Genomic DNA, 20,946 nt, shown 5'->3' with positions numbered 1-20,946 from the left:
CCTTTGTAATTCAACTTTTTTTTTTTTTTTTTTTGGCTAGGAAATGACCCTCATTACATTTGAAAGCTTCAAAAAAACAAACCAAACAAAAACACTTCCTCAGGGAGAGAAAAGGTGAAGAAAATGCCAAGCTGCGGAATTTCCAACTTAATTGCCCTTGTTATTTAGCAAGGCACACAGAAAAATATTTTAAAATATATGTATTATTTTCTTTGCGAGTATGTAAGACAATTTAGGGAAACTGAGAGCGATGCAGTTTTAACGTGAGCTGGAGGCGCTCACGGTGCCCCTGGCGCACAGGAGGGTGTTCCAGAAGGGCTGCCCGCGCGTTGAGGCGACAGCCCCAGCTTCAGCACGCTCTGTAGAGTGAGACAATCCGACCGCGTCTCCTATAATGCCATGAATGCAGGATAGACCGGACTATTGAGAGTAATTTAATGAAGGGGCTGTTCAGGAGAAAAGGAGGCTGAGAAGCAGAGAGAGAGGGGACATATCCTCATCTTAGCACGTATATCCTGGGTCTTTCAGGAGAGGTTTCTGCATTTTATCACTGCTTTAAGAAGCAGTGCTCAATTTTCTCGGCCAAGAAAACCCTATCAGTCTCCAGCAGGAAATACACTGCAGCTTTAACGGTGCTTTTGGAAGTTCATCCAAGTGAGATCTTCAGGAATAAAAGGCTTCAGTTGAAGTCAAGCAACTCTAGGAGTAATGTCACTACGCACAAGGTGTTGCACCCCCAAGCCTCACCCCACTGAAGACCTTCTGCAAGGGCAAGTTAGCAAGTTGCACCTGTGCTTCACTCAGTCCTAAGCCAAAGGTATCCTCAGGAAACAGCCAAATACCAAATTCTTCCGCAGGACTCCACTGCACTTCATTAGGAAAATGACTGAAACGAGTGACTTTTAAGCAATTCTGTTTTTTTAAAATCTAATTGGTGTCACAACAGTGTGCATTTCTGATTAAACTGCAAGGCCTCCACGTTTTTCTTCAACACTGTGAGTTTGCCGTTATTCCCATTTGCAGTCAATTTTACAACTCCCATTGACTTCAGCAAGAATGAAATCAGATCCTACCGTATTTGCATGTCAAATCTTTTTTCTTGCAGTTACAGGGCTCCCAGCCATGACATCTGCAATTTAATGGTGCAATTTCTATGAAAAAGCAATGCTACATTTCTTGGAAAAGCAGCAGCAACATAATAACATCGGTCAAAACAGAGGAGATTAATAGTCAATAAACTGCTCGCAATATTGGAACTCTTTAAGGCCTTCACTGATGATTCAAGAGAGAATAATCTCCACACCAGGGTTTCTTTCACAATTACATTCACAATAAATAAGAGACTCCAAAACCCACTGGAAAAAAAAGGGTTTGGAACAGGATATAGGCAAAAACAAGTGTTGACCAGGGCAAACTGAGTGCTTACAGCAGCCACCGAGTTCAATGCTATTACCAACATGGAAATACTAAAATGTTGCATGCAGTTCATCTATCACCTCATCCCAGATTGGGAGGGGGGAAAACACCACAAAAATACTAAAGCCCATGTGTAGCGAGCAGGAAGAGAGCAGCAGTATTCCTTGCTCACAGAGCAATCCGGACACGTGGTACTAGGCAGGATTTCAGAGCACCCCTGTCATTCCTGCTCTGCTGGCAGAACCTTGGTCTGATCACAAACTCGCTCTTCCTGCACAAGCAGCCCTTGAGGCACTGCCTGAAGGTGGATGAAAACAGCACATCAAATGTGAGCAAAGGGTCACCATCACTCCCAACTTACAGGAAAACACCATTTTTCTTAAATCAGTTAGAAAAGGTATCTGTTGTTCGAAGATTTTGTCTCTTAAGACAAGCAGCCAATGAAAGAGCTGTGTTTGTTTATTAAATGCCACTGCTTTCAGTACTAGAAACCAAACCTTCGAATGGCCTCTGTTGACATGGCAAACCCGCCTCTCCGCATTCCGGAATTTAAGAGTGAATTTAATTCCCTTATGTTTGTGGGACTGCCCTGAAACTATTAATTATTTTACCCATTAATTATTTTTCTGAGTATTTTTTCTCTCTCCTTGCAGGAGCGCAGTGCATTTGTCACTGCTTTCCTCCTCTGCCTTCCCTGCTTCGCTCAGGCACCGCTGTCTTCCTCCTTGGATGACAGATTCCAGGCTGGGAGGGTAGAGGCTCCACAAAACACCTCCTGGAGCCGTCTAGCTACATTCACATCAACCATTTGCAAAGTTAAAAATAAAGCATAAGGCATTTCCGGATCAAATATTGATCATTTAATTATTTTCCATTTTAACTGCGTGCTATTTTTGGCAGAGGATATTTGTGCTGGCTGAACATCACAATTCATCTTCTGAAATAGCTCTATGTCACAAGTCAATTATTCAAGTGACGGCATTAACGTTTAGACTGTTAACAATGATTAACTTTGGGGGTTCTGGTTTTAGAAGACATGGGAAAGCAATGACACGGTCTTATTCAGCAGAACAGTCCTCACCTTAATGCCTTCAGGCTGTGTCTTAGAGCACTTTGTGGTACCACATCAACGTTGCCGTGCTGTTTCGGAAGTTATAGTCATCACGTGCAGAAAGTTTCAGGTTTTTGTTGCTGCAAGCTGTATGGTTTTGTAAAGCATTTACTTCTTTTTTCTTCAAAAAATGAAAGGATGGATCAAGGAGGGAAGGAAGGGAGAGCCACTGTCTGAACATAACCAGCTAAATGTTAGATACACGATTGAGAAGTTGCAGAAATACCTGGATCCCATTCCATTATCTCCTCCTTTCACTGTACTTTAAATGACCAACTACAGGAACCAGATTCAGACTCTGAGCTCGGGCAACTCTCCAAAAAGAGAAGAAATGTGTTCTTTTTCCACAAGCAATTAGAAAATGCATGTATCAAACTGTGTGTGTACAGCTGATTTCACTATGGCTTAAAATATTTGCGCCACTCTGGTTCACTGGCAGAGAGATGCGCAGCAAACTCACCGATCAGAGTAGCTGTGTTTGTAAGCACTATTTCCACATCAGACGTTATCTACTTTTATACACACAAACAAACTCAATTTTTCATCTGTTTTTGAAAACGCCCTCCCAGTACTTTCCAGGCTTTTAAACAGCTCAAAGCTAAATTCTCCCAGGCAGTAGCTAAAGGCAGAGACATAAAATGAAATGAAAATCAGGATTATAGAGTTGATTCTGGCTTGGTTCTGGTTTTCCATGGATGCAAATGTGGCTAGAATTCAATGCCAGCAACACGTTTAACCACGACCTGTTTGCATTAGTAGTAAATTCAAATATGCAGCATGCCTGTTGAAACTTGGCAATATTGCCAACGCTCGCAATATTTGCTTAGAAAATACGGTGTCACTGCTAACATGAAAAATAAACCCAACTTCTTAACTTAAGAAGTTCAATGAAAAATATTTGTCAAAATGAAGGGATCATTCATTTCATCGAAAATCTGTATTTTCTTTTCCTTGCATTCTTAACTTCCTCTGTTCCTCGGGATCTAGATCAACTGAATTCTGCTATTATTATTCATAGCCACACTCCCTTCTTGAAACAGTCATTTACACACTGATGCAGAGAGTCAGTTTATTTGCCTTAATCTTAAAGAGATGAAGGCACGTTTGCATTCAAATGGAGAGCACACTGGAAGCAGAGACCTAATGCTGAGCCCTGAGGGTCAAGGGTACTTGGAGATAAGATTTCTGGTTCTCTCCAATACACACATATGGGAAATATAATGAGCATTCATTCCCATTTAATAGATTAATAGCGCTTGCACCAGAAGGTTATACTTTGATCCTTTAATCCTCTCTTCTGCAGTAAATTTGCCAATAATTCCTGGCATTAGATGCAAGAGGCTCTAATCAAATTTAAAACTAGAGAGTCACCTGCTCCTAGAACAAAAGTCATATGCACGGTTAGTGAGATCCACACACCTTCGTAAGACTCCCAGCTCCTGTATCAGTAGGGCATTCTCGGTTTGGAAGGAAGTTATTCCAAGTGAAATTACGTAGCCCAGTGGCTGGAGCTCTCCTCTGGCTTGGCAAAATCCGGGCGCTGGAACAGCTACCGCTTCATCTGCCCCACGCGCGGCTTTGGGCATTTTGGCAAACCCACAGCAAAGCGCTGCAGATCCTTGTTCCCCCCCAGCACCTGCAGAGCACGAGGACAGGCTGTTCGTGGAGCAAGGGGAACACCCTCCCTTCCCTCTCCGCATGCGGAGCGCTGCGCGGTTGGAAGCAGCCTCCCTGCGTCTCGCTGACCGCAGCGGCGCTGCCTGCACAGCACCTGGGCGCATCTAAAGGATATCCATACTACAACACTACCTTACTAATCACTGTTAATGACTGAAGTCCAGATCTCTTCCAGCTCGATATGTCTCAATCCCAACAGTGGGGAGAAAAAGAGTAAAATAAATGGGGAGAAGTTGCAAGTCCAGCAGAAAGCCCTCAGCGAGAAGCATCTGGCCACTAGGGGACACTGGCATGTCACTTCTAGAGCAGGAAGACCCGGGGATTTTTGCTTTAGTATCACTAATCATTAGCATAATCCTATAGCACCCCCTGTAAAACACGAAGTATAGTCTCTAACATTAAAAAGGTGGAAAAAGATGCAATGCAAAGATTGCAAAGCTAAGCACAGGAAGCAGGGAGATGGATTTGGGAGGGTTTTGGTTTTGTCGGAATGGGCTTGCTTCGTAAACGAACGCATTGCTTCTGTATGGATTAAGGAGCGTAAAACAGATGTCCCCAAACACTTTAACGTGGAAGCCGAGACACACTAGCACATTTAAAACGTTGCCATCTTTATTTTGGGAGACTGAAATCCCAGTGGTGGATGCAGGGCTCCAGTGGTTTAGCTTAACCTAGTCTTTTTTTGAAGGTGTATTTCACCTACCCTTCAGCAGAGGACCCTGCACTACGCCCTGCCTTTTAATTCTTCATTTCTTTTTTTCTACTTCTGGTTTGCAGCAGCTGTTGCAATGCAGCGAGTGCATATGCTAATTAAATGATCTAGGCTATGTGAAATCACTTAGTGAAAAGCCTAAGCAATATTTACTCACCCTCTTGAGCAGACAGATCCAAGGTTTCCCTTTAGGTAAGCCTGCCTGCCCCGTTAAATGCATGCGGAAGCGTATTCAGGCTCCACTACTCCTGCCAAAACCTGCGTCTCCTGCTGGGCAGCCCTGCTGCTAACAAACATTTTCACTTTGACATTTTTGCGACACTTCATGCAACTGTCAGGGAGTCTCAGTCAATGTTTCGGTACCTTCACAAGCTTATGAAGCCAGGAGATGACATTGAATGGTTAGAGCCTTCTTTCACATAAATCAGCAATAGTGCCTTTATTCCAGCCCTTTTGCAGTGTGTGTTTTACTGAAAGGGGTTGATTAAGTGTTGAAGACTGATTAGCCTGTTTTGCAATTACAAAGAATTGCACTCGACAAGAGATGACAGTATCTCAAGTTAATCTCTGACTTGCACAATGTTTGTGAAGCTGAATACATACAACACAAAATTGTTATTTAAAATTCATCCAAATCAACAATTTTGCTCAAGCAGAACAGAAGCTGCAATTGAGGCTCACAGCAGAGAAGTCACTGCTTAATGCACATCCTAAAGAAGTGGATGAGTGCTCAGTCTCCTTCGGAGCGCTCACATCTATTCCTTAGATGCTTAGACCACAGGTACAGCCAGTCATGATGTTATTACTCATCTCTGTGATATGGAGGTAGGCCAGGACTGTGAACACTGACGGTGCAGAACTGGCTAACCGCATCCAGCCCTTCTGGGAACGCCTAATTCCTTCATTAAAATGAACACGGGGAAATAAAAGAGCCGCGGGCCATCCATGTGCATTCATCAAGGAAGAAATTTGTTCCTTCCTGTAGGATTTGCTCCTCCATCAGATGATCAGATGTGCCCAAACAAATGCAAATAGTAAAGGGCACTTGCCTTAAGAAGATGTGCACATACATACAGTGATTGTATGACAGAAAGCAGATACTGTCCTTCTATTTATTCCATTTATCACTTGAGAACTAATGCCTTTGTCATGTTCTTAAAACACTGTTTGTGTAGCTCTAAACATGTTTAGGAGGAGTCTGGGTAGAGAAAACCAGGTTAAAACCAGAAATGGTACTCTCAGATCTTAACACCTGAAGTCACTAATAGGTTTAATGCAGTCAACGGGCTACCAGAGCCCTTTGGCTATAAGCAGTCCACTACTCTATCCAAGCTCTTCTCCTTCCATTTGAAAAGGGTTTGAACCAGTGTTATTAGCAAAGAGAAACAAAATAAATCCTAGCAAATTAAAACCTTTCTCATTGCTGTTGACAACTACTGAGTTGAGAGCATTTCAAATTCCAGCACCTCTAAATGTACTTCACAGGATTAGTTTTACACCTCTCACCTTGTAAGACTGTCATGCCAGGGCAAGAGGCAATGGGCACAAACTGAAACACAGACAAGTTCATGTCAGCCTAAGAACATATTTCCAACGCATTCACTGAATTTGGAACGAATCAGATCAAAACAAAACCAAAATCCCCAGTTAAATCTCTCATCTGAGGTTAGACTCTATGCTTGAGATGCTCTGAGCTTGCTTAGGTGAATCAGCGCACAGCAGAAAAAAAGCCCCTGCAGATGTTGTCACCCATACAAAAACCTGACTTTTTCCACAAATTAAGTGACCAAGATGAAAAGTGACAGAACATACTTGTCAGCCTCACTTAGCCAGATGCTACCTGACAATTTCCACATGGAACTGGGGATCTGCATCTCAAAGGGGAGGCGCAACCACAAAAAGAAAAAACAAGGAGGAACTTGTCAAATTGGATAATACGGGTGCCAGCCTCATAAAGGAAAATGGGTAAACATTAAATTCACTTTCACTTACATGATAAGCAAGCCAATCACTCCAGCCACTGACCCTGTCACTTTGGCAGCAGTGCCATATCCGTATGGGAAAACATGCTTCAGTGCTTTCTGAAATACCTAAAAATGTTATTAAACTGTTAGTAAAATAAACAAACAAATAAAACATATCAAACCTTTCCTTTAAAGTTTTTTCCTTCCACTTAGCTTTAGCATTAAATAAAGGAAATATCTTTTAAAAGCATGAAAGACAGAATCAGTATTCTAATTGGAGGTACATCCTATTGCAGTATATCCTGGGCTGTTCCTCATATGAAAAAAACAGGGGGAAGCAATAGCAATAATTTCACAAAAGCTTTGGAGAAAAATAAAGAAAACAAGTAGTACAGTTTCAACAAGAATAATTCAAATTTTGTATCTTCATATACATTCCTGCAGAGATATCGGCACAGGTATTAGAATTAGTGACTGGATAATATTAGTTTCTTTTTAAAGACTTGGTGCTAAGATGTCTAAGCACTGCCTTTTTTTTTTTTTTATTGGACAAAACCTGTAGGAATTTTTAGCTTCTGAGACACAAATATTCCCATCAATTACACAGCGTTTCATTAACATTAAGTTCAACTTGTTTGGCCTGTGCAGGTCAGTACTTAGTAACTCTGTTTCTGAACGAATCAGCACTATGGACACTTCAAACTCTGGCTGAAAAAAACGGCTAAAAAGAAGAAGAAAAAGGTAGATCCTGACCATCACATAAATAACAACAGGAAGGAAAGACCAAAACCCAGAAGGTGAGAATTGTCTTTGCAAAAATGGAGAAAAATAAATTGCTTGATCGTAAGGTATCCAAGAGAAGCTGCTATGAACCCATGGGGATTTGAATAAGTAACATGTAAAAATAGCTGACTGGGGGACCGGGCTGGAGCCAGCACGACTGAAGGACACAGAATTAGGTAGAGTCATGACCTTTCTGTTACTACGAATGACAAGTGCACAGCCCTTAACACCTCAAGGGACAGGAATTCCCTTGGGAGGAAACAGTGGCTGCAGCATTTCTCCAAAGCTCCCTTTGCCCTCCCTGAACTCTCCAAGAAGAGAAACCAAATATATTATTCTTGCTAGAATCGCTCACTGGTGGTAACCAGTAGCTGCTAACACACTTAATTAAAGCTAAAATCCCAGGCTCTGCAAGCGTGAACACGCATCTAAAGCGCGGGCTCCCCCGCCGCGCTCCCTGCCAGGCTGTTACTCCTCTCCTATCAACACGGTGCTACCAGGGGACACGCGTTAAGCAGAAATCTTCGTTGCTGATGGCAAGCTGAAAGCTCGGCTGCAACGCACTGCTTGGTCAGAGGACAAGCTCACATGTCTGCAGGCTTCTGCATCCATATTCAGCATCCTTGCTGGTATAGGAACAGTTTTCCTCCAATCCTAGCTTATAAGGTTTTTGGATTTTCTCATTAGAAAAGATAGCGAGGCATTTGCAAGAATTTTCTATATTTACATGTGTTCCTAAAAGGCACAAACACCCTCACCTGCAACATCTCCCAGCAGGTGCCACCTGCCCCACAGCAGCTAATGAATCCAAGAGGCTTTTTCTGCAGCTCCTCCTACCAGGACCTTTCTCTGATGAGCTTCTGGTGGCTCCGCAAACAGTCAAGCAGCTAGACAGAAGCTAGAGAAGCCCCCTATTCATGCAGCCTTCCCCCTGTGTTCAAAGCCTGCTGCTGGGCACATCCAGTGATATTGCCTTCCAATGTGCCTAGACTCTGTGAGAAAATACTTGGTTTCCTCCCCCAAATACCTATGCATGATGCAGCTTTGCACCTTTTCTCGGCACATTTGGCACTGCAGCTCTGCTGGAGTGAATCACTGCTGTGTTCTAGTGCTCTGCAGGTTGAACTTACTGTATTTTCCCAAGCACTTCCTGGAAAAGCAATCCAAAATTGTTATGACCTTGATCTTCAGGGGCGGGGGGGCGCTCCTGCCTGTTTGAAATGTACGTGCCTGAGGGAGGACACTCACACCAACACAGAAGACAGAGGAAAAGGTATTTTTCTACATCAAACACAGCCCAAATCAAAAATAAACAAAAATATATGTAAAATATACAAAAAAAACCGCCCAATGTTCCTTTCAGTATGCTTCAACCCCCTGCAGACTGCAGTACCCCCAGCCTGAGTGCTACTGAACATTCTTTACTTGCTTGGCGCCAGCTTGGCTCTGTGCTTACTGGAGACACAACCAACAGAGAGCACCCACCTACAGACTCTGCAGTCCTACCATCTACGGCTCATGTGCCAGTAGGTCTAAGACAGCAAGAATACTAACAGTAATAAGATAGTGATGTATTTTTTTTTCCTCTTGCTCAAAAAGAGCAATCAAATCCACCACAAAAATTAATTAGGCAGAGTCTTACTGCCTACATCAGGTCACATAACCAGCCTTCTTAAGTAACCGCTGCTGTAAGATAATATATACTCCAAAGTACATCTTTTTTTTTTTTTTTAAATACACTATATACAAACACATTTAGTATTAGAAACTATGGTTACAGGCATGAAGTTCTAGGAATTCATCAGAAAAACGCATTCTCCTAAATCACTTTTCCCTTTCTTCCTCTGAGAAGATGGCTCCTGGCCTTCTTACGGATGAATCATTGCTTCTCCCATCCTCTTCTCTCACCTTCTCCTTGGTGTCCCTGAACCCTTAGCTTGGGTCATGCCCTGGGATGCAGATGACCTTCCCTTTGGGATCAACTCCACGCCACCAACTGGGAACCAGGGTTCTCCAGCATTTCTGGATCTACAGTTATCAAAATGTTAACACAGTCCATGCTTTTCACGTTAGAAAAGGACACAAAAGTCCTTGTTTCTTCATTGTTCTATCGTTCTAAGGCATGTGCTTACCTCTGGCTTTAAAACTGCTCTGCTCATTTGTACAAATTCTGCTCATTTTCTTTTTTTAATAATAAAGAAGCATAATTCAACAGTGAACACTTCATTCTTACTTTGGAACTCCATAAGATGTGTAATACTGTAATAATATTTACTCATCATCTCCATGTCCTCAGTAATCGCTTTAAACCTCAGTTCTTCACCACTGGAACTTCATACCTACTGTTTTGCTAATATTGTTGTATTCAAGGTGACAAATCAAATATTTAATAATCTTTTGCTTACATCTGAAAGCTTTTGAGGAAGATCTGATCAAGTGAAGCTAACTTAGCAGCAGTCTCAAAACCTTATTAGCTTTGCTTTGTGCTTTATTTATTGTGACACCCTAATCACTGTCTACGTACACTAAGCAATTAAGCAGCCTTTTAATGTTCGAAACTCACAGTGCAGGGCTGCGAGAGGATCCCAGGGTATCAAAGGCAGACGGGCATCTGCACTGGCACTAGGTTGTTACAGACTAGATGACTTCCTCGGATTTCATCATTTCTTTTGCATTAAGTACGTCTGGACTTCCTACACAAAAATCAACAGGAAAAACAACAATAAAATCTCTTTTTCCCCCGCACTGTGCTGCGTGAATATTCCAGACGCTGAATAATCTTTTTAAAAAAACAAGAGCTATTAAGCTGTCTGTGAGATAATGTAAACTAATATACAAGATGGAAAGAGATGCGAGGGTAAAGCAGCCACAGAACTACAGATTTAACTTGGCATACAGTAAACGACGGGATTTTTTTGGTGGCCTTCACAGTTGTTTGTAACGTACAGGCAGCTCCTAGGTGGCTGCACAGCTCCGCTACCTCCCTGCCTCCTCCTGCCACCGTGCTGCTCTTTCAAGTCCCGCAGAGCCCTGGCCTCATAAATCACCAATATGCTCCCAATATGTTATATCCATCACAATTTGCTTGCAAACCTGTATGACTCATGCTCATTTACAAAGTTTTCCTACTTGCTTGCATTGACAGGGAGCAAGTTTTGCCGCAGTGCCTTTTGCTGCAGGTTTGCTCAGCGCTTGGTCTTATTAGAGACCTCTTGGTACCATCTAATACAGAATGTTGTTAATAACAAACATCTGAACTACTCTGAGGAGTTTCTGTTCCAAACATTTTAGTCTTAAAATCACTTTTCCTGTACATATGGTCTTAAAACTCTGTAGAAGAACGTAGGCAAAACAGACGTCAGAGAATACCTGGCAAGCCAACTCAGTTTTCTTCAACTTTAGAAAAATATTAATTTCTCTCAGCAGGGCATTTTCTAGCTAATAATTCATCTTTTTTCCGCAGCTGACATGACTTGCTGGCTTTTCCTTGCACATACAGTCATCAATGTACATATATGTGCAGACATTTCATGGCAAACAAATATCTCCTGTCATCATTGTGAATAACTACAGCAACATATTATATATTTTGTTCTTGTTCCTCCTCCACTCAAACACCAAATAACCCCAGTATCTGAGCCATTCTTGGTTTTGCGATTCGATTCAATGAATTGTCCTTCGTTCACAGAGCTAAAAATGGCCAAAGAACAATAAATTTGCTGATAACAACTGGACAGATTGAAAATATTTCTTAAAAGTCAAGCGCAATTTAATTTTTAGATTTAAAAGCATTTCATTTCCAAAATTATTATGAAATAATCAAATTAATTGTTTTTCGTATTTGTTAAAGGAAACCTTGCATTAACTGAGAAACATTGCTTTTCATTTCCAAATGGACCATATTTCCATATTTAGACCAGGCATAATGATTCCTATAAGAACTGGAATATTTAATTTGGGAGAAAAACATGTGTTTGGTTTAAGCCATACCAAACTTTACCAGGATCTGTGAAAACCAATCTTCTCTATTTAGGTCAACCTGAAAGGATTTCTGTTCACTAGCAGTATGAAAAAGCAAGATGAAACATCACATATGTGCCCATCTTCAGCTTATCAGAGAAAATTATTAGACAAAATTTACAAAATCAAATACACACACACACACATTTCTGCAGTAGTGAGACCTCTCAGAAAGCTTTACACTAAGAAACCAAAATTATGAAGGAAGGGAAAAAGAAGTATTAGAAACTGTTTCTCTTAAGGGAAGAACATAATGGAAATTCTATAAATATTTATGGTGGGTGCTATCATCCAATGAGCAGGATCTCACATCAAAAAGGCAGATATTTCAGTTTCCTGTTGATATGTAAAATATGCAATTGCAGTAATTTTCTTGTCTGTAATGCCCATCTGTTCTCTCATGCCATTCTTCCCAACCGGCCTTTAAACAAAAGCAAAAAAACCACAACATATGGAAGAACGGAACAGGATCGATGGGGAATGCCGTTATCAAGCACATGAACCAGGTGCATTAGCCTTTGGTAACAGTGAAACAAGGCGGGGGGAAAACAAAGAGTTTGAGTCATTATAGAAGTTAACTGACACCACATCAGACTTACTTCATTTCACATCTTTCTTGCACACATTCCACAATACCATTTTCTGTGATGGGGTAGAAAATCTCAAAAAATCACCTTTTTTTTTAATCTACCACTGGATTTGGGGAGACTTGCTTTGTTTCATTTAACTACAGAAGGCTGTGTTATGCAGCTCCAACGGGAGCTTCTGATCCCCTCGCCCCCGCTTGCACACGCTTGCAGCTTTCCCGCTCCGGGAACGTGCCAGGAATGCACCTCCTATCTTCAGCAGCGCTGAGCTGCTGCTTATCTCAGGGTGTTTCTCACAATTTCTCCCGTGCCCAAAACACATAGGGAGAGCAGGAGAGGTGACAGACGTTAGCAGGGAACTGGACTTGAACGAACAGCAGGTGGATGGACCCAAGCTGGAGACACTTGTCCTTCCGAGGGCTGGGGAGATGCCTCATGCTAAGGACACAGAGGTGCTTTGGTACCTTCAGTCACGGAGATTCGCCCCTGGTTAGGAATGACAGATTTTGCCAGATGGGGAGATGGCACAGAGCAGAGATACATTCAGGTACCTGAGCTCATTGCACCATGAAGAAAAGCAATTTCATGTCTATCTTTTATTCATGTTCCTCAAGTAGACAGGAGAATTAATAAACACAGCACGACTTCTAATTTCCTATTCTAAGCTGGAATGACCATCCATTACCCCTGAATACGGGCGGAAAACAGGAGCCAACTAGCCTTCATTCGAGAACACAACCTCTCTGGTGTTCCCACGCAACTCGCAAACCAGTGACACACAGAAGACGACAACATTGCCTGAAACACCCCAGGCTACAGTCACAAAATTCATAGATAAAACCTAGTTCCACTCCACTATGTTAGCATGGCTAAATATCTCAGTATGAGAACGTAGAGCAGTGCTGAGGTTCAGACGTTGTTCTTTGCTTGCTTGGGGGTAACGGCTTTTTAAGAGAGGCAAACACCCCCCTGGGACGGTGCACTTGTAACTGAAACCTGCCTAGCAATCCCTCTGGACAGCATCAGCCAAGGATTGCGAAGCCTTCGCCTCGGCAATGAAGTTGCATCTCCCGACATTCCTGTGCTCGCCCTGCAGTCGCCTCGGCACTAACGGCTAAGGACAGTCCGGAACCACGGAGCAACAGGGACCCGTCCCCACACGAGGGCTAACCTCACTGCCCGTGAGGAGGGGGACACGCGCAGAGCCGCTCAACGAGCCGCTACCGGGCTCTGAGCACCTTCTTCGCCAGCTCTTCCCCAATATCTCATCACAACCTCCAAGACACGAGTTGCAGTTTCGACAGCTGCCTTGAACAGCAGTGAGGATTTAGACCAGTCCTTCCTTATTTAAACCAAAGGGAAAACAAATCGTTTTTTCCTTCTATATTGGCAGTTAAAAACACTACAATAATTTCAAACTCCAGTATCCCTAAGCTAGCCCTAATTACAAAGAATCTAACTGCAGTCAGACCAAATATATCCTTGGTTACAACAGAACATGTTTCAAGTTAACTATCAGTTTAGATTTTTTTTTTAATGTCTGGCTACGCATTTATATAATTTAATGCTCATTAAAGAAAAAGAGAAAGGAAAAAAATGTGAAAATAAAAATAAATTAGTGCTGATTGGAAGAAAATGGAAAGCCCCATAAACTCTGGTGGTTATAACTGAAAGCACAATAAGGCAAGCCAAATAAAAGTTTAAAGAAACCACAGGTCTATAAACAGGCCTGTGAACAAGCAGAGCCCACACATGTAGCTAGGACAAGGTTGCTGCCTGTCCTCTTCAAGCAACATTAGGTGGCAGGACCCTTTCCTTTGGCTTGGCCAGACATACACAGCACACATGTTTCTGCAATATTTTAGAATTTTCAACTATTAAAAATAAAATTTACGGGCATCAAATGAAATTAAATGGTGGGAAGGCTCAAAAGAATCAAAAATGGATAGCTCTTTGCTCCCCGAGTCACTACACTAGCACTCTTTGAGCAGGATTTTGTGGATACAAGGAGTTCAAGCTCAAGAATCAACTTGTCTCATTCATGGACAAGTTGGACTTTCTGGTCTCCTAATAAGCAGGCTCTGCCTCCGAACCAGAAAGCCCCGGAGTCGCAGACTGCAGGCTGGCAGGATATGCTGGAGTAGGATCACAATATACTTGCTCAGTACTTGGCAATTAATTAAGTTGATGCCACAAAAGTCAAGGATTACCTTTTTGGTAACACTGGTTCCTCTGTAGATCATGAAGGCGCTGAGTTCATTTATTACCAAATTTTAGATGAACAGGGAGCAGACACTTTTTTGTGCTTCCATTTTTTCTAGTAATCCCTCAATTCATTTCTGAATTCCATAGGACAAAGAAGTTCTTGAAGCACTTCAGGCCTTCACTTAGGAAAATCTCATGCCTACAGGGATTAACAACAGGGGAGAAAGAACAGAGTTTGTGGGTGGCATGCCTTATTTGTATTAATTTTTCATGAATGGTTCTTTGAGCTTCTCTTTTGTAAATTTTTATACACATTTTTTAAGAAGAGACATTTGAATAGATCTGGAGGGAGGGAGCAAGAATGAGCATAACTGTAACTGACTCCAACTTAATTAAAAGACCTTTCACACAGGAAAAAATGATCACAAGAAAAATGTTATCAGAAGAACTAACGGAGATTAAGAGCTGTAGATGTTTAAAAAAAGCTATCTGCATTCCCCTTCTCTGTAGCTTTGCAAAAAGAGATATAACAGTTTGTAAGAATGATAAAAACCTGGCCAAGAGCCCAGGCTTTAGTGCTACAGGTCACTACAGTTACCTAGGGCTACACAAAACCGCAGCAGGAATTAGGGATTAGGGAACTTCAGAGACTGACCAGTTATGACCCCAAACACTGAACAGACACTGAGTAACAGCCAAGGAATATTTGTAGCTCGACCCGAGATGCAGATCACACCAGGTCGGCCGGAGCCTCTCAGAACAGGCCCTCAGAAAGAGTGGGTTTCCACCGTTTTTTCTCCTATGTCTGATAAAAAAAGCTAGAAACATTAAAAGGCTGTCTGACAGCACAACAGCGCATCACTCTCAATCCAGTTTTCATTTATGTCTTTCAGGATTTGACTTAGTTTATACATTTATTGATTGCAAAAACATCAGGCTTATCACAAAATGATGATAAAATAATTCTCTGCCACTACCAGAAAAGAGGATTCTTGACAGACCTGCATTATGGACCAACATTGCATGAAAGCAGCACGGAATTAGCTGCACGGTGGGTGGGCTCCCACCTCAATTCACTGTCCAGCATCAGACTAATCAGGTGTAACTGGAGCTTGGACTTTCATGTGCTCATGGACTCCAGAGCGCGCACAGATTGCTCTGGAGCAATCTGAGAAACTTGCACAGCGTTGCCAAAAGCTAGTTTAGTGCACTTATGGTTAACGTCAGCACTGGGGACGGGAAAGGCAAGAAAGAGGATGGTTCTTAGATGTGGAGGCTTGTTCAAAGACAATAGTACCTTGTTAGCAGATAGTTAACCACAAGGGTGTCAGTCTTTGCAGCAGATGGGGGACAGAGCCGAGAAAGACGAGGACTGAGGAACACCTCCCCCTGCCTCGTGTGCGACGTGTCTTGCCAGAAGAAAAGAAACAAAGCCAGACAACCGCGCAGGTGGCCAGATGCTGATTGGTTGTGCGCTTTGCAACACTTGTGTTAAGAAAGTATAAAAAGAAGTCGGTTTGGAAATAAAGTTGTCTCACTCTGCACCCCAGACTGAGTCCGTTTCTTCACAAGGTGCAACAAATGGCGCCCAACGTGGGGCTCGAAGACTAGCTGTCTCTCCGGTTGCACCGCCCAGCTGAACTCCCGGGAATCACGCTGAAAGGAAGCGTAAGGATCAAGCTGAAAGGAAGCTTACTTTGTGTGCACACTAAAAGCCTCTTGAAAGGAAAGAGGTAAGCGGCTGGGAACTATGGGTTCATACCTAATGAAGGAACAAAAGGACGATTTAGAAGCTTCTCCTAAAAACTTGAAACCGCAAAGAAAAAAATTAGGTGAAGAAGAGCTGCAAAAGGTTCTTGCATGGGCTTCTAAAGACGATCCTTCGGTGAATAGTAAGAATGTTTTTAATCTGGAAAGATGGGACCAAATTGGGGTCCGACTGTGGGATAGTGCCACGCGCGGTGATAAGGCTGCTGCTAACCTGTTGCCACAATGGCGAGTTGTACTCGAAATATTGAAATCTCATAGTGGGTTGCAGTCGAACATAAATGACGGGATCGGGGCCCCTGCCATCCCCTCCGCGCCTCCTTTACCTCAATCGTGTCCTGATGAGAATCAGAAAAGAAAACGTGCTGCAAAAGCCTTTGCGGTACTGCCACCTGATGAACAGGACGATGATCCTTTTGGTCCGGGTCCTATTGACCCTGGAAAGGAGCCAGACCTATACCCCCCGGATCCTCACGATAAATGGGCCTCAGTAAAACGAGGAGCAAAACAGGCGGGGGATGTGGGCATGCTGAAAGCCTTTCCCGTTATCTGTGCACCAGACCAGAATCCGCGTTGGGAAGGTTTGTCGTATAATCTTATTAAGGACGTGCGACGTACGGTGACAGATCATGGCCTTGGCGCACCATATACCACCCACCTTATACAATCTCTTTGTGATTCTTCGGTTTTTACTCCCCATGATTTTAAAACTTTGTTTCGCCTCATTATGACTGATATGCAATACACGATGTGGGAATCGAAAATGAGAGAGCTTGCTCGAGCTCAGGGGGAGGAAAACCAGCGGCTGTCGAAAAAAGGTCCTTTACGGGCTGTTACTGTGGACGTGCTAATGGGGGAGGGCGATCACAGTGCTACAACAGCACAAGCAGAAATCCCCCCTGAGGGCTTGCAACAAGTTAAGGCACTTGCTCTCCGCGCCCTTAAGGCCGTTCCGGAGAGTGGTAAACAAAGACAACCTTTTGTTAGCATAAGACAAGATGCGAATGAGCCATATATGAAGTTTTTGGATCGGCTTAATGAGGCTCTGGAGAAACAAATTGATAATGAACAAGCACGAAGCTACATTTTTAAGCAACTAGCAGTTGAGAATGCTAACCCTGATTGCCAGAGAGTTTTGCGGCCACTAAAGGATCCTACTATTGATGACATGCTAAAAGCATGTATTAATGTCGGTACCAAACAGTATGAATATTCACTGATGGCCGAAACATTTGCAACAATGTCTATGAAAAGGCCATGTTTTGCTTGTGGCCAATTTGGGCATATTCGTAAATACTGTCCGAAAACACAAGCAAACAAAGGAGCGCCTGGACTATGTCCGCGCTGCCACAAAGGACAACACTATGCTAATCAGTGTCGATCAAAATTTGATAAGGAAGGTCGACCGCAAGCCCCTTCGGGAAACTTCAAGCGGAGCGCGGCAAGGGGTCGCGCCATGACGGCAAATCACCCCTCGGAGTGGCTCCCACCGGGAAGCAGCCGCCGCTTGTGCGCCAGCACAAGCGGCGGCGCCGGGGTGGACCTGGCCACCACAATAGAAGTGTTAATTACTGATACATCTAGTTGTGCTAACTGGTGTCCACGGCCCCCTGGGGCGAGGAATGGCAGCACTGTTAATTGGGCGATCTTCAACCACGAGACAAGGGCTGTTTGTGTGTTACCTGGAGTTGTCAATGCAGATTTCATAGGAGAAATTAAGATAATGGTATGGACTCCGATACCACCCTGTACTGTGCCAATGGGAAGATATGGACGATATATTGATTGCTGCAGAGCAAAAGGAAACAGCAGAAGAGGCTCTGCATCAGATTACGCGAGCAGCATCAGCTGCAGGATTAAGAATTGCGGAAGATAAAGTACAGGAAAGTCCGCCTTGGCGATATTTAGGATGGAGAATTTCTGATCATCAAATTCGACCACAATCATTGACCTTAAAGACAGACATAAGGACTTTGAATGATCTTCAAAAACTTTTGGGAACTATTAATTGGATCCGTCCCTCCTTAGGGATTTCCACAGAAGATTATCTAGTTCAGTAAATCCGTTCGTAACCTGTCTAGTAGGACAGCCTGTTGATGTTTGGCATATTTCGTTTATTGTTAGTGTGCCTGCTTTGTTTCTTGTTATGTGTTTAAGGATAGATCATTTAATTAAGTCATGGCTGTTCAAACAAAAACAAATAAAGAAGGGTGAGATGTGGAGGCTTGTTCAAAGACAATAGTACCTTGTTAGCAGATAGTTAACCACAAGGGTGTCAGTCTTTGCAGCAGATGGGGGACAGAGCCGAGAAAGACGAGGACTGAGGAACACCTCCCCCTGCCTCGTGTGCGACGTGTCTTGCCAGAAGAAAAGAAACAAAGCCAGACAACCGCGCAGGTGGCCAGATGCTGATTGGTTGTGCGCTTTGCAACACTTGTGTTAAGAAAGTATAAAAAGAAGTCGGTTTGGAAATAAAGTTGTCTCACTCTGCACCCCAGACTGAGTCCGTTTCTTCACAAGGTGCAACACTTAGACACACACTTATTTGTTTAATAATGACAGCTCAAGGAGCTTGAGGAAGGCCCTCAACATGAAGTCTCCAGAAAACAGGAGAATGCTCCATGGACGTTCACCAGAACAGGCCTGAGTCCCTCTGAGGGCATCTGTTCGTTGAAGCCTCCTACTCCAAATCAGTGTGACTCTGAGAACTCCTCTGAATGCCAAATGGAAGGGGATTAGTCTCAGTTTGGAAGTGGTCCTGCTCATGGAAAAGAATAAGGGCGCTAAAACTATACGTTTCCGACTGACGCAAGGAGATGACTACCGGCAGCTGAGAAATGGCAAGGAGCGACCTTCTGCAGGCTTGAGTTTTGGCCTGCTGAGCTGGCTCATAGGGACCAGAGCTTTTCTAGAACAAATCTAGGGAATGATACAGTCCAAGTCTAAGGGTTTAAAATGAAAAATTAAGAAGGATTAGAACACAAACATAGACGCAGACCCACACAGTGCAGACAAGAGACAGCTCCATATATCACCACACACGTTTTAGAGAGAGATCGCTTTCTACATTTCTGTTGATTTAAATTAATTCCACATCATTTTTCCACAATGCCAAATAGTTCAGCACCTAGATTATACAAAAATTTCACCTTCAGTACTCTGTGCATCACTGAACTGCTTTGATTTTTTTCTTGCTGTTGTGTTGCCTTCTGCCTGGCTAAGGAGCAGCAAAACACACTGTGAGGAGCAATCAAGCTTCTCTATCTAATCAAGACTTTCTGACAAAAGGCAAACAGATCTTAACACTCTTTCAAACAAAAATGCTTCCAGAGAACGCTTAATCTGCTTTCTTAGATTCTCTAGTGACTGTGGATTGAGGTTTCTCTTTGTTTAGACACTGCTGCGAGGCACGCAAGCAAACAGCGAGCTCCCATGATGGACCTCTGGAGAAAGCTGTTCTGGGTTTTAATAACACCAGCAGGGCTTTCTGCAGGGATAGAAGTCCCGATAACATCCCTTCGGTCCATCTTTATGCCATGAGAGTGACAGAAGTGTCTAAAGGTTAGTTATGAATTTATGGCAGGAGATGCTGAAAAGTTTACCTCTCAGGGTTAACAGTCACCTGTAATTTATAATGTGGTCGGTGCTATCACATTTCATTGACCCCTAGGAGCAAGAAACTGGGAGAGAGTCCCTCCAGATAAGCTTGGGATGTGTTAAACATGAGAAGATATCGCTAGGCTCTGCCGCTGTCTGGTGCCCGTTCTGAACAAAAGGGAACACCAAGCATCAATTCCTATATTCACAATCTCCGGTTGTTCATATTAAAATCTCCTAAAATCCTTCAGCTCACGCACCTAACGAAGATACCATTGCTGAGAAACGCTGAAGTGCTGGTTTCTATTTACAGAGCTATAGACATGAAACAGTTCTTTGAGACAACTGAACTCAATTTTGGCAAAAACATTAACTGATGATTCCAAAAAATATCAGCATAAAATCATACTGTTTACCAAGACAATCAGTTCCCTGGACTGGAAACGATCCCTGTCTTTTACTCATCCCTGCCACCAGCTTATCATGAAGGCAAAAGGCAACACAATTAACGAATCTTTAAATGACCTCCCAGAGATGGCGTTAGCGGTGTGGTCACCTTGGAGGAGCCCTGTCAGGACTACGGGCAGCTGTATGAAGCTTGACGAGCCGCACGCTGTTGAGCGTCCGGAAAGCTGTTCATCCCCTCGGAGGCTGTCAATGCCGAGGATGGCACGAGCGAGGTTTGGCTGGACGCAAACTGACACTGCTGAATGCCCTGGGGACAGCAAGCGCGGCAACACAAACGGAGGGCGGCACAGTGCTCCAAGCGCTCCTAACTTTAGGAATGCTGAATTAGTTTTTCTCATGTTTTACTTTTATCGATGCCACTGAGTTTTAAAGAATATAAACAGAAGTAAATATATCTCTATTCGAGTTTGATGTTGCCAATAATTTTAAGTGATATTCCTACGAGATGAACATAAGGTCTAAAGCACGCAATCTGTCTCAGTTGCTGTGGTGCTCTGAACGGTATTAACCTATCAGATTCATAAAACATTTAGAAGAGCAAAGAAACGAAACCATATCTAAAGCTGGAAAAATCATCCTATTCCATATTTCAGAAAATATATACTCCAGTTGGCATTTCCACTAATCTCCCATTATTCA

This window comes from Tinamus guttatus, unplaced genomic scaffold (genome assembly GCF_059628265.1).
Source record: "Tinamus guttatus ecotype Peru unplaced genomic scaffold, ASM5962826v1 Tinamus_guttatus_pri_ptg000023l, whole genome shotgun sequence".
In the NCBI taxonomy this organism is placed as follows: Eukaryota; Metazoa; Chordata; class Aves; order Tinamiformes; family Tinamidae; genus Tinamus; species Tinamus guttatus.
The sequence above is the reverse complement of the archived record's forward strand: the minus strand, read 5'-3'. Positions refer to the sequence as shown.